The following is a 12,653-nucleotide window of genomic DNA, read 5'->3' on the forward strand; positions in this document are numbered from 1 at the left end:
ATCTGTATCTGATCCCTCCGTTGCGATTACATCTTGCAAACCAAGTAAATACATGTATAAATGGCAACGGTGAAATGAAATAAGATTTCATCTTACTGAAACGGTTCACCACTTCAGATAGAAAACATAATTTTCATACTCTTGCTGCTCCCAACCTAAATGGATGGTTGTAGCTAGATTATTTAGTTTCAGAGAGCTCCATCGCACTAGTAGTGAAGGTTGTATCTAGATCCTTCCCCTCGAAAAAAATCTGTCCGGAATTGGAGAAAATCGTCCAAAGATTCCCACATTGATTAAAAAAAAAACTTCTCGAGGTGAAGAGATTAAAGTTTAGCCCCTACAGCCAAGTACGTTATCTGCAGTTAATTCTATCTGCTGATTACTTCATTTACCTTTCGAACTGGAAGGAGTAGATATATCCTTCTTTAATTTCCTCAGTACAAGCTAGGTTTTCTAATTTAGATATAACCTGAGACTGCCACAGAAGCTATATATATATATATATATATATATATATTTTCATTCATTGCCAGACGCCATGTATCCCAAACGGGGTGACCAAGGGCTTAGAGTTAATTGTTTTACAGGGAGGGGCACTAATCCTCCACCAACCCCACTTGACACGTAGGGAGAACGTTATGCCAACAGCATCTGGTGTTCCCAGGCGGTCACCCATCCAAGTACTAACCAGACCCAACGTTGCTTAACTTCGCTGATCGGACGGGAAGCGGTGTACTCAACGTGGTATATATATATATATACCGTGTATCTATCTATAGATAGATATATATATATATATAGATATATATATATATATATATATATATATATATATATATATATATATATATATATATATATATATATATATACCGTGTATCTATCTATCTATCTATATCTATATCTATGTATCTACCTGTATCTATCTATCTATTACATATATATATATATATATATGGTGTACCCCCTGGGGGTAGGGTTTTTTTTTCAAGAATACTCCCCCAGTATCCCTGCTTGTAGTAAAAGGCGACTAAAAGGGTTGGCGGAGGGTTAGTGCCCCTCCCCGGAAAACAACTAACTAAAAAGACAAACAATAAGCCTCGGACAAGGCCTGACCAAAAGTTGACGACCAAGGACCGGACAAAGGACATGGTAATCGGAACGTGGAATGTAAGGGGAGCGAATGATGAGGTGAAAGAGAGAGAGATTGTCCAGGTGCTTGAGGGTGCGAAAGTTGATGTATGCGGAATAACTGAAACGAAATGGAGAGGTGTGAGTGTGAGAGAATGGGAGTATGGATGGGATATATGTGCAGGAATAGGTGAGAATGAGAGGGCAAAAGAAGGAGTATGTAAAGTTGTGAGTAAAAGATGGAAGAAGAGCATAAGAGAGTACGGATCAGTTGGGTCAAGGATTGTGTGGGTAAGATTGAAAGTTGGAATACAAATGTGGGCGATTGTGTGTGTGTATGCGCCAACGCAAGATCGTGCAAGCAGAGTGACAGAAGAGTTCTGGACAAATGTGGAAGTGTGCATGGAAAAGTTTGGAAGGAATGAGAGAGTATTTTTTGATTGGTGATATGAATGGTAAAGTAGGGAATGTGAAGGTGGATGGAACAGTTGGTGAGTGGGGTGTGCCTGCTGAGATAGATGAGAATGGCAGGCGTTACTGGACATTTGTGCTGGGAGGGGGTTGGTGATAGCCAATACCCTCTTCAGGCACAAAATGATCCACAGGTATACATGGCGAGTGATGAGAAGGGTGGGTGGTGAACTGAATGAAAGGAAGGTAACGAGTGATTATGTGTGTGTGAATGAAAGGATGCGAAAATGTGTAATGGATGCAAGAGCTTATAGAGGTTGGGGGAGTGGACTCGCTGACCACTACTTGGTGGTGGCCAGAATCAATATCCAATTAGGATGGAGAAATAAAAGAAGGGAAGGATGGGAAGAAGGAGTATTTGTAAGGAGAGTGGAAAGGTTACAAGAGGATGAGAAAAAGGCAGAGTATAAGAGAGAAGTGGAGGAACGATTGGGCAAATATGAATTGGAGCAGATTGGGGACTTGGAAGGTGTGTGCAGGATATTTACAGAAGAAATACGTGCAGCATGTGATGTGGTGTGTGGGATGAAGAGAAGACGGAGGGGTGTGCGAGGAACAGCGTGGTGGAATGAAGAGGTGAGACAGGCTGTGGCACAAAAGAAGAAAGCATACAATGAATGGATGAGAAATAGGGGTGTGGAAGAATTTGAGAGGCGGAAGAGAGAGTTATATGTAGAAAGAAAGAGGTGAAAAAATTAGTAAGAGAGAGTAAGAAGAGAGCGGATGAGGAATTTGGAAGGAATTTGAGTGTAAAGTGGAGGGACTGTAAGAAAATGTTCTGGAAAGAGGTGAAAACAGTAAGACAGGGTGGAAGTGAAGTTAGCAGGGGAGTGAAAGATAAAAATGGGAGATTACTAGTGGAGAAGGGAGTAAAAGTGAACAGATGGAGAGAACACTTTAAGGAATTGTTGAACATAGAGGATGGAAGTAATGCGAGAATAAGTGGCTGGGGAATGGCTGGGAGAAGGAGGGAGGTGAGAAAACAGGATGAAATCAGTAGGATAGAAGTTGTGGAAGCAATGAAGAAAGTTAAATTGGGGAAAGACCCAGGAATTGATGGAGTGTGTGATGAAATGCTGAAGTATGAGGGAGAGATAGTAGTAGAATGGATGTGGAAAATGTGCAGATTGGCCTGGGAGGAAGGTAAACTTGGAAGGTAAACTTGGAAGTCAGATATAATTTTTCCTTGTACAAAGGAAAAGGGGAAAAAGAAGTGTGTGGTAATCATTGGGGCATTTGCCTTCTTAGTATAATAGGAAAAGTTTATGGTAGGATACTTATTGACAGAGTTAGAGAAAGAACAGAGGAATTAGTTGGAGAAGAAAGGGAGGCTTTAGGAAGGGAAGAGGTTGTGTAGATCAGATATTCATTCTTAGATCTTTTGTGGAAAAGTTTCTAGAGAAGGGAAAGAAGTTGTATGCGGCTTTCATGGATTTGGAGAAAGCATATGACAGGGTGGATAGACAAGGATTGTGGAAAGTATTAAGAATATATGGAGTAGATGGGAAGTTGTTGAATGCTGTGAAGAGTATGTATGATGGTGCTAAGGCTGCAGTGCATGTGGATGGTGAACTGAGTGAATTGTTCGCTTTGAAGGTTGGGTTGAAACAGGGATGTGTCATGTCTCCATGGTTGTTCAATCTGTACATGGATGAGGTAATAAAAGAGGTACAACGTAGGGTAGTGGATGTTGGAGTGGCCTTGGTGAGAGAGGGTAGTGTTTGGAAACTCCCTGTACTGTTGTTTGCAGATGATACTGTGTTGTTGAGTGAAGACGAAGGAGAGCTGCAAGGTTTGGTGGATGAGTTTGGGAGAGTGTGTAAGAAACGGAATCTGAAGGTGAATGTAGGGAAGAGTAAATTGATGGTCTTTGAGAGAGGTGAAGTCAGTGAATGTACAGCGAGGTTGGATGGTGAGGAATTAGAAAATGTGAGTACGTTTAAGTACTTGGGTAGTGTGATGAGTAAGGATGGAGGTTTGGAGGGTGAAGTGCTGGAAAGGGTACAGCAGGGAAGAAAGGTTGCTGGTTCCTTGAAAGCAGTGATAAGAAGCAGGGAAGTGAGCATGGAAGTGAAATGTTACTACATGACAGTATTGTGATACCAACTCTAACATATGGAAGTGAAGCTTGGACGTTGCTGGAAGGACACAAGTCAAGGGTGAGAGCAGAGGAAATGAGTTATTTAAGAGGAGCCTGTGGAGTCACATGGAGAGACAGGCTGACAAATGAGGATATAAAGGAGCGTTGTGGTGTGGATGTGGATGTGATGGAAAGCGTTAGGAGGAATACACTGAGGTGGTTTGGCCATGTGGAGAGGATGGAGGGTGAAAGACTGACGAAGAGAGTGTATGTGAGTGAGGTGGAAGGGGGAAGAGGGAGAGGGAGGCCGAGGATGGGATGGAGGGATGGGGTGGAGAGGTATGTGAGAGAGGGGGGTGTGAGTTGGGAGTGGGCCAGTGAAATGGCGGGGGACAATGCGACGTGGAGGCGATTTGTTTGTAGCCACCCCGAACGAGATTGAGGCGTCTGGCAATAGATAGATAGATAGTGTACATCCATCACGTACTTTAGTTACAGTTGAAAACTGGTGGCTTGCTTTCTCCGTATTGATGTCTTTTTCATTTGTTTTTTATCACAAAAATATTTCATTTCACTTACATCTCATACTGAAGGGAGTTAGTGAAAGCTGACTCTAACCCCATGTTTTGGAAAAGTCTGCACTAGACAGAGTGAAACTTGACTGAATTAAAAAAAAAAAAAAAAATCTAGCTGAACGAGTTAAGTTTTAAGCACAGGGCCACATAAATAAGATAGACAAAGTTTTGGAAAAGGGCGCCATCACCCTTATGGCGAGACATATCACCAATCACTACAAACTTCCGATGATAAAGCGGGAAATATTTTCTGGTTCTGAATCTATTCTTTACTCTATTCTGGCTACCACCAGACGATTTTCTTCAACTGCGGAAAAGAGTCTCGTTTGGAAGGGGTCGATGAAATTTTGATCTAACTCCCCCAGTCCGAAAAGACTCTACAAAGCTGACTGAATCCCTCAGATGGTGGTAAAAGATAAAAGCAAATAAGATCAGCGTGAAGAGGTTAATAACACTGGCGTAAGGACGTAGTCTTCATTTTATTCTTAATGCCATTTGATTGTTTTGAAAGGTCAAAAGATACTTTTGTAAAGGGAGACATAAGATACAGTCTTCATTTACCCTATCAGTACAAAAGGTCTTCTTATCTGAGGGTTATCGTATGGGAGTAGCAAGAATAAAACAGAATGTGTCAATGAACTGAATTGGTAAACTCAGTCAGTGCGACCACGAGTTTTCTTGATACCTCATAGTGATATTATTCATCTTATGAAGACCTTTCTTACTGGTTAATTTTGAGTGGTCGGTTAAGGGCTGTGTGATCGATCCGATGATGTTCACTGCTTTTCCATATGATTGCACAAATACCATAGCACTGAATCTCATTATGATATTACTAGCTTACAATACTAAACATGCTGGGCATAATTACTTCAGTGTCAGGGTGACGTGTAAGGGCTGCAGCGACCAGCCCTTCTGTTCCAGCGTAGTGAGTGAATTACTGGCCCTGGGGAACGGGCCTCCTCACCAATGTCCTAAGTCAGAAAAGTACTGATTTATTAATATCCATGCTGATGTAACTAATACCTCAACACCATTTCTCCCCACAGGGGCATACCATTTTCGCACACCCTGGTCCTTCTTTCTGATATTCCATCTAACACTCAGGCTCCTATGACTATCACTCATCCAAATAAATTATCAGATTCTGGCTGTAATACTTTTGTTCCGACTACAAGAGATTTATCCTCTCCCGGAGGTGCTCGGGGACGGGTATTATCACTCGGTTTGTCTGTCTGTTTGTTTGTTCATCTGTCTGTTAACAATTTTACGTGGAAACTATTGGTGCGATTTCAACTAAAAGTACAGAGATGATGGGTTACGATCTTCCGATCACCTTATTAAATTATGAGTCAAAATGTGAGAAGGCACAGGCTCTAGGCTCAAAAATTGTAAAAAACAAAACAAAACATAACTCCTTTCAAATTCGTCATATCGACATTTAACCAAAACCTAAAGGTGCATCTTTCATATTTGCATCCCACAACATGCCCGCTACATCAGGGGGGTCACCCCTCAGTTAGCGGTAGGCGGGTCAATGTCATGTGGGTCGGTCCTAAAATTTCAGATGGGCATAAAGTCGTCAATTTTCACCCGATTTTCTCCAAATATCATATGTGACATCTTTGACTAGTTATCCTGTTATGTTTTTACTTCAGCACTAAAATGACTCCCGGGGACGGGTTTGCTGTGCATTGGCACCGCGTCTTCTTGTGTCAGTATTAGCACCATCAAGTTTCTGTTATAAACGTTCAACTGAATTAAATCGTCTGGCCTTAGCTGGAATACGATGCTCAGCATCCATACCCTTCCATTTTCCTCCTCATCTAACCTCTGTCTCACTCCGTCTAATTATAGCACATAAACATTTAATTTCGCATCTATCCTTAGTATTCTGTTTCCTCTCATTGTCAGTGCCCCGTTTTCATAGAATCGACTGGACACTATCAAGCTTTTCATAAATAAATAAATAATTAAATATATATATATATATATATATATATATTGTTACGCTGTTCGCCTTTCCGTTCCCACGGATGCAGCCGTTACAGCTGGGCTAGGGGGATTATGCAGTATGTATCCGTGTCATTCGCGGAGTTTACATTAGCGAGTGTTACAAGTTCTTTTGTTTCTTTCGTTCCTGCCACTGAGGGCAATTTTATTTCATACCATGCTGAGAATGCATTTGATTATTTTGATTGTCTTATGTGAGCTACCAGTATATTTAATGATGTTTTGCTTGCATTAGAAGTACCAATTTATTGTAGAGAGAGAGGGGCACGAATTTAAGTTCCTTATTAATTAATCTGATTCATGCGTTCGCGCTTGGCTGCGCGCGAGCCTAGCACCAGTGCAGTCTCTTCCCAGCTAGCTTCCGTATCGTGCGTGTGTGCACACTCTCTCTCTCCCCAGTCATTTTTTTCTGCCGAGCTGGCGTTTTCATTTAAGTTTATTTTTATTCTTTTTGTTGCTGACTGAGGAAAGTAGTTATTTTATTTTGTTTTGTGACCTTGTTGTCTTTGGAGGGCCAGTCTGGCTCACCGTAGTTTCTCGCTGCCTTAATTAACGTTCCCCCAACACACGTACATACACACACACACCCCTAACCCCTACACTGTTTAATCCCATCTCTTTGCACAAGGCTAGTGAGAACTATCGTGAGCCATTAACTGTGTTCCCCCTTGGACACGGGTTAAGTAGAAGTCGTCACCACCGGAAGTAAGTGGGAGGTGTTCCTGTATACTGTCTCGGGCGGTATTACTTCCGGTAGTGACGATAGTAGGCTAGATCTATAGGTAGGCTGTTCCGTTTTATTATCAAAGTACAGAGTGTTGCGTTCTTAAGTAAGTACTTCCGTTGTGCAGTTTTTCTCTAGTTTGCGGAGTGTCAGTGCCGGGGTCTGCGTTATTTTTGCAACGCAGTGGAGGCCGATCATCTAAGGCTGACTTGTTGTCTTTTTTGTAATAGCCCCGGGCTGGCGCCACCGTAACAGTGGCGACCTCGCATCAGGATATCCTAACAGTGCCTTTTTCTTGCTAGGATATCGTTACCTTGGCGTTCTCTGTGCTTTGAGGTGAAGTTGATGTGTTTGTAGTTTCTCAGTCAGCATTAGTATTTCATTATTGAGTACTGCCATTGATTTGTCGCCATGGAGTCACGCGTGTCTACACCAGATCGCGTACGTGTTGAGTCACCTGTGGATATGGAAAATATGGAACAACGAGAGGCACATAGCAAAGGTACTCCCCGTGTGAGCCCTGAGTTTGACTATGGTGCTGAGTTGCCTCGTTTCGCTACCCCACTATTACCATCTATGATGCCGCCGAGCCAGTTTAGAGCAGTTCCCCCGGGTATGTCTGGTGCTTTCCTGGAGCTGTTCATTCCACTCCCATATACCCTGGAGTCTTGTCACCGGAGGCTCAGTTGCAGTTGGAGTTAAAAAAGATGGAGATGCAGCGTGCAAAAGAAGAGAGGGAGATGGAGATGCAGCGTGCAAGAGAGGAGATGGAGTTGCAGCGTGAAAAAATGCGATTTGAGCTGGAGAAGACTCGCTTGGAGGTGACTGCTAATAGACCAACTTCAGATACCCAAACCTCAGGCCGTGCAGAGGATAGGGAGAGTTGGTTCTCAAGGAGTCTAAAATTAGTGCCAGCATTTGATGAGTTGAAGGTGACAGAATGGTTTGTCAGGTTTGAGAAGAAGGCTAGGGAGTTTGAGTGGCCAAGGCAGCGCTGGGTGGGGTTGGTATCTAATGTGCTGAAGGGAAAAGCCTTGGAAGTGTATAATAGGTTGAGCCCTGAGGATGTAGATGATTATGATGAATTTAAAACAGCCATCCTGAAGGCATATGAACTTAGACCAGAGGCTTATCGGTTGTTGTTCCGTGGTGCTCGGAAAAGGCCTGTTGACACCTATATGGCCTACGCTAGGTATCTGGAGGAGAGGTTAGACGAGTGGTTGCTGAGTGAGAGCGCCACTTCGTATAACGAGGTGCGTGAACTGCTTTTGATGGAACATTTTACCAACATGGCTGACAAAGAAATTGGTGTTAAAATTAGGGAGAAGAGATTTAAGACTGTGAAGGAAGCAGCGACGTGGGCTGATGACCGGGTGTTTGCCTTGCGGAGTATGGGAGTCAAGTATGCTAATTTTCAGTATTCCAGGGAGAGGACTGAGTGGCCCTGCCTGGGATAAATCTCCCGTGAATCAGTCCAAGGGAAGTACAGAGGAGAAAAAGAATTCAGGGAGAAAGAGCCCTGTATCCAGTTCGAAGCTAGTTTGTTACTTTTGCAAACAGAGTGGGCACATCAAGCCTAACTGCCCTAAGTGGAAGGCCTCCCAAAATGCCAAACCAGTGGCACTAGTTATAGGTTCGAGTCAGGTGAACGAGAGGAGTTGGGAGAGTGGTAACGGTGAGGGAGAAGTCTGTGGAAAGCTGGAGTGCAGCCGGCTGTGCTCGCTGCCAGCTCAGGCTGAAAAGGTTACCCAACATGCTACGCCACCTCCGGATGAACTGCCTCAGAAATCGTCCCTAGACTGGTGTAAACCTTTTATATGTCACGGCACAGTGAAAATTCATGGGATCAGTTATCCAGTTACTGTGGCTCGTGATACCTGTGCACAACAGTCTGTGTGCAGAAACGTGACTGGAGGGCCTGTAAACTCAGGGAAGTATGTGCTGTGTAGAGGCATGAACTCAGATGAATACTATGATTATGTTCATGTGGAACTCGATTGCCCCATTGTTCAGGCTGCAGCTCAAGTAGCTGTTGCTGATGTAATGCCACTAGAGGGGGTTGATTTTCTGCTGGGGAACGACCTGGCTGGGGAGAAAGTATTTCCATCTCTTCCCCCACCAGTTGTTGTGGCAGAGAAGTGTTTTGACGCCCCAGAAATTGGTATTGAAGTTGATGCAGAAGTGGAATCCATGTTCCCGGTCTGTGCAATTACACGATCTATGGCACAGGTTGCAGCCCGGGAGGAAGAACTGGTGAAGTCACAGGTTCTTGGGGTCGACTGCGATGAGGCAGGGCCACCAATGGAGGAACCTAGTGAGCAGAGTGTTGCTGTGGTGGGTGAGGAGAGTGGGAATGCGTGCATGGGTGCCGCCCCACTTCCCACTCAGGACACTAGAGGTGGTGCTGAGTGTGTCTGTGTGGAGACTGAACCCAGCCCACCGACTGAATTAGAAGAATTTCAGGACGCTGGGGTCGACTGCGAGGATGCAGGACCACCGTCAAACGCGCCTGAGGAACAGAGTGTCACTGTTGAGGGTAGAGGTGATGATGATGTCAGTGTGGAGTCTGACATTCCTCCCCCTGTCGAGTGTACTAGAGGTGACGCTGAGATTGATCGCCCTTCGCAATCCAGTGTCCCGACCAGTCCCTTATCTCAGTCCTCAGTAGAGCTGGCGGGTGTTGGGCCAGCAGAATTGAGGGTGAAGCAACAGGAGGATGTAACATTAAAGCCCTTGTTTGCTCGAGTAGGGGAAGAAAGAAGTATGGAGTGTGGTAAGGAGGAATTCCTGATTAAAGACAATGTTTTACATCGCCGATGGACGCCCACTGGCGCCACGGTGGATGGAGGAGTGGGTGAGTTAGTGCAGGTGGTGGTTCCTGTGCAGTATAGGGTGCCGTTAATACAGTTAGCACATGAGGGACCTTTAGCGGGTCACTTGGGAAACAGAAAGACAGTGCAGCACTTAAGATATAATTTTTGGTGGCCAAGTATGCCGGGACAAGTTGCTGCGTACATCAAGAGCTGTCACACGTGTCAGATAGTGGGCAAGCCTAATCAAGTTCTTCCTGTAGCCCCTTTGACTCCCATTCCTGCAGTTGAACCTCCGTTTACCCGGGTAATCATTGATATCGTGGGCCCTTTACCTCCTACTTCTGCTGGAAACAAGTATTTGTTAACCATAATGGATGTTACCACGCGATACCCAGAGGCTATACCAATCAGAAGCATGCAGGCGAAGTCAGTAGTCAAGCAACTTATTCTGTTCTTTACTCATTTTGGCCTGCCTAAGGAGTTGCAGTCAGACCGTGGAGTAAATTTTACATCTAATTTGTTTAAGCAGACAATGACAGAGTTGGGCATCAAACACATTTTGTCCAGTGCCTACCATCCGCAGTCACAAGGTGCCCTGGAGAGGCATCATCAGACCTTAAAGACCATGCTGCGCAGCTTCTGCTATGATAGTGGAAAGGATTGGGACCTAGCTGTACCCTTTGTTATGTTTGCAGTGAGAGAGGTACCAACTGAGTCGTTAGGGTTTTCACCCAATGAGTTAGTGTTTGGGCACAGAGTTCGTGGTCCCTTGGATGTGGTGCGAGAGGCCTGGAGTAACAACAAATCTGGCAACCAGGAATCCCTGCTTGACTATGTCTGCAGCACTCGGGAGAGACTGCATTGCGCTTTAGAGCTTGCCTGTGACAATCTAATCGGGGCTCAAGCGAAAATGAAGGCTCATTACGATAAGAAGGTCAGAAGTCGTGAGTTTAAGCAAGGAGATGAAGTTTTGGCACTGCTGCCCATGCAAGGAAAACCTCTGGCGGCTAGATTCAGTGGTCCTTATATTGTGAAGAAGAGAGTTGGGGAACTTGACTATCTAATTGTTACCCCAGATAGGCGGAAGAGTACTCAGTTGTGCCACATTAATCTGTTGAAGCCATACTACCGCCCAGTTGATTCTCATTGTGGGATGACTGCTGATGTCTCTCACCTGGGATGTGAAGGACGGGGAAGGGAGGACGTGGCATCAAGGGAACGTGCTGTGGAGGGAGCTGTTGGTGCCGGTGATGTGAGTAGTGGACCAGGGTTACAGCCACAGTCCCTGGAAGGTGACTTTGGAGTGGACGTTGAGGGAACCAGGGAGAGCGCTCCTGTAGTTTTGGTGGTTGGTAGTGAGTTGGAGGAGCAGGAGGAAGTGCTTAGTCGTGGTGAGATGTTACCAGCTGACCTATGGGAGGGCAATGGTTATGCAGCTCTGGTGGAGAAATTGCGACACCTTGAGCCAGTAAAGCGAGAAGAGCTGTGCAACAGATTATGGAAACATCCGAAAGTTTTTGGAGATTCACCGGGACTGAAAACTTGGGCTACTCATGACATTGACGTTGGGGATAGTAAGCCTGTAAAATTAGCTCCTTACCGCATCAACCCTATCAGACAGAAAGCTCTCGATAATGAGATCAAGTATATGTTGGACCATGGATTGATCAAGAGGAGTTTCAGTGAGTGGAGTTCACCAGTTACCTTGCAGCCGAAGCCAGATGGGAAGGTTAGGTTGTGTGTGGACTTCCGGAAAGTTAATTCACTGTCTAAGACCGATGCTTATCCTTTACCTCGGGTCGATGACTCCGTGGACAAGATGGGTCTTGATTCGAAAATTTTGATCCAGGGCTCAAAATTTTCCCTTGGGGAAGGGCGTGTTACGCTGTTCGCCTTTCCGTTCCCACGGATGCAGCCGTTACAGCTGGGCTAGGGGGATTATGCAGTATGTATCCGTGTCATTCGCGGAGTTTACATTAGCGAGTGTTACAAGTTCTTTTGTTTCTTTCGTTCCTGCCACTGAGGGCAATTTTATTTCATACCATGCTGAGAATGCATTTGATTATTTTGATTGTCTTATGTGAGCTACCAGTATATTTAATGATGTTTTGCTTGCATTAGAAGTACCAATTTATTGTAGAGAGAGAGGGGCACGAATTTAAGTTCCTTATTAATTAATCTGATTCATGCGTTCGCGCTTGGCTGCGCGCGAGCCTAGCACCAGTGCAGTCTCTTCCCAGCTAGCTTCCGTATCGTGCGTGTGTGCACACTCTCTCTCTCCCCAGTCATTTTTATGCCGAGCTGGCGTTTTCATTTAAGTTTATTTTTATTCTTTTTGTTGCTGACTGAGGAAAGTAGTTATTTTATTTTGTTTTGTGACCTTGTTGTCTTTGGAGGGCCAGTCTGGCTCACCGTAGTTTCTCGCTGCCTTAATTAACGTTCCCCCAACACACGTACATACACACACACACCCCTAACCCCTACACTGTTTAATCCCATCTCTTTGCACAAGGCTAGTGAGAACTATCGTGAGCCATTAACTGCGTTCCCCCTTGGACACGGGTTAAGTAGAAGTCGTCACCACCGGAAGTAAGTGGGAGGTGTTCCTGTATACTGTCTCGGGCGGTATTACTTCCGGTAGTGACGATAGTAGGCTAGATCTATAGGTAGGCTGTTCCGTTTTATTATCAAAGTACAGAGTGTTGCGTTCTTAAGTAAGTACTTCCGTTGTGCAGTTTTTCTCTAGTTTGCGGAGTGTCAGTGCCGGGGTCTGCGTTATTTTTGCAACGCAGTGGAGGCCGATCATCTAAGGCTGACTTGTTGTCTTTTTTGTAATAGCCCCGGGC

The 12,653-nt window shown here is 44.8% G+C and overlaps 1 pseudogene; it reads right to left on the reverse strand.

The window, feature by feature from the left end:
- Positions 1–639: 639 nt before the first annotated feature.
- On the reverse strand, positions 640–758 carry LOC145396133 (5S ribosomal RNA; annotated as a pseudogene).
- Between the last annotated feature and the right edge of the window lie 11,895 nt (positions 759–12,653).

This window comes from Coenobita brevimanus, chromosome 34 (genome assembly GCF_032717465.1).
Source record: "Coenobita brevimanus isolate Jiangsu-jjx chromosome 34, ASM3271746v2, whole genome shotgun sequence".
NCBI classification, from domain to species: Eukaryota; Metazoa; Arthropoda; class Malacostraca; order Decapoda; family Coenobitidae; genus Coenobita; species Coenobita brevimanus.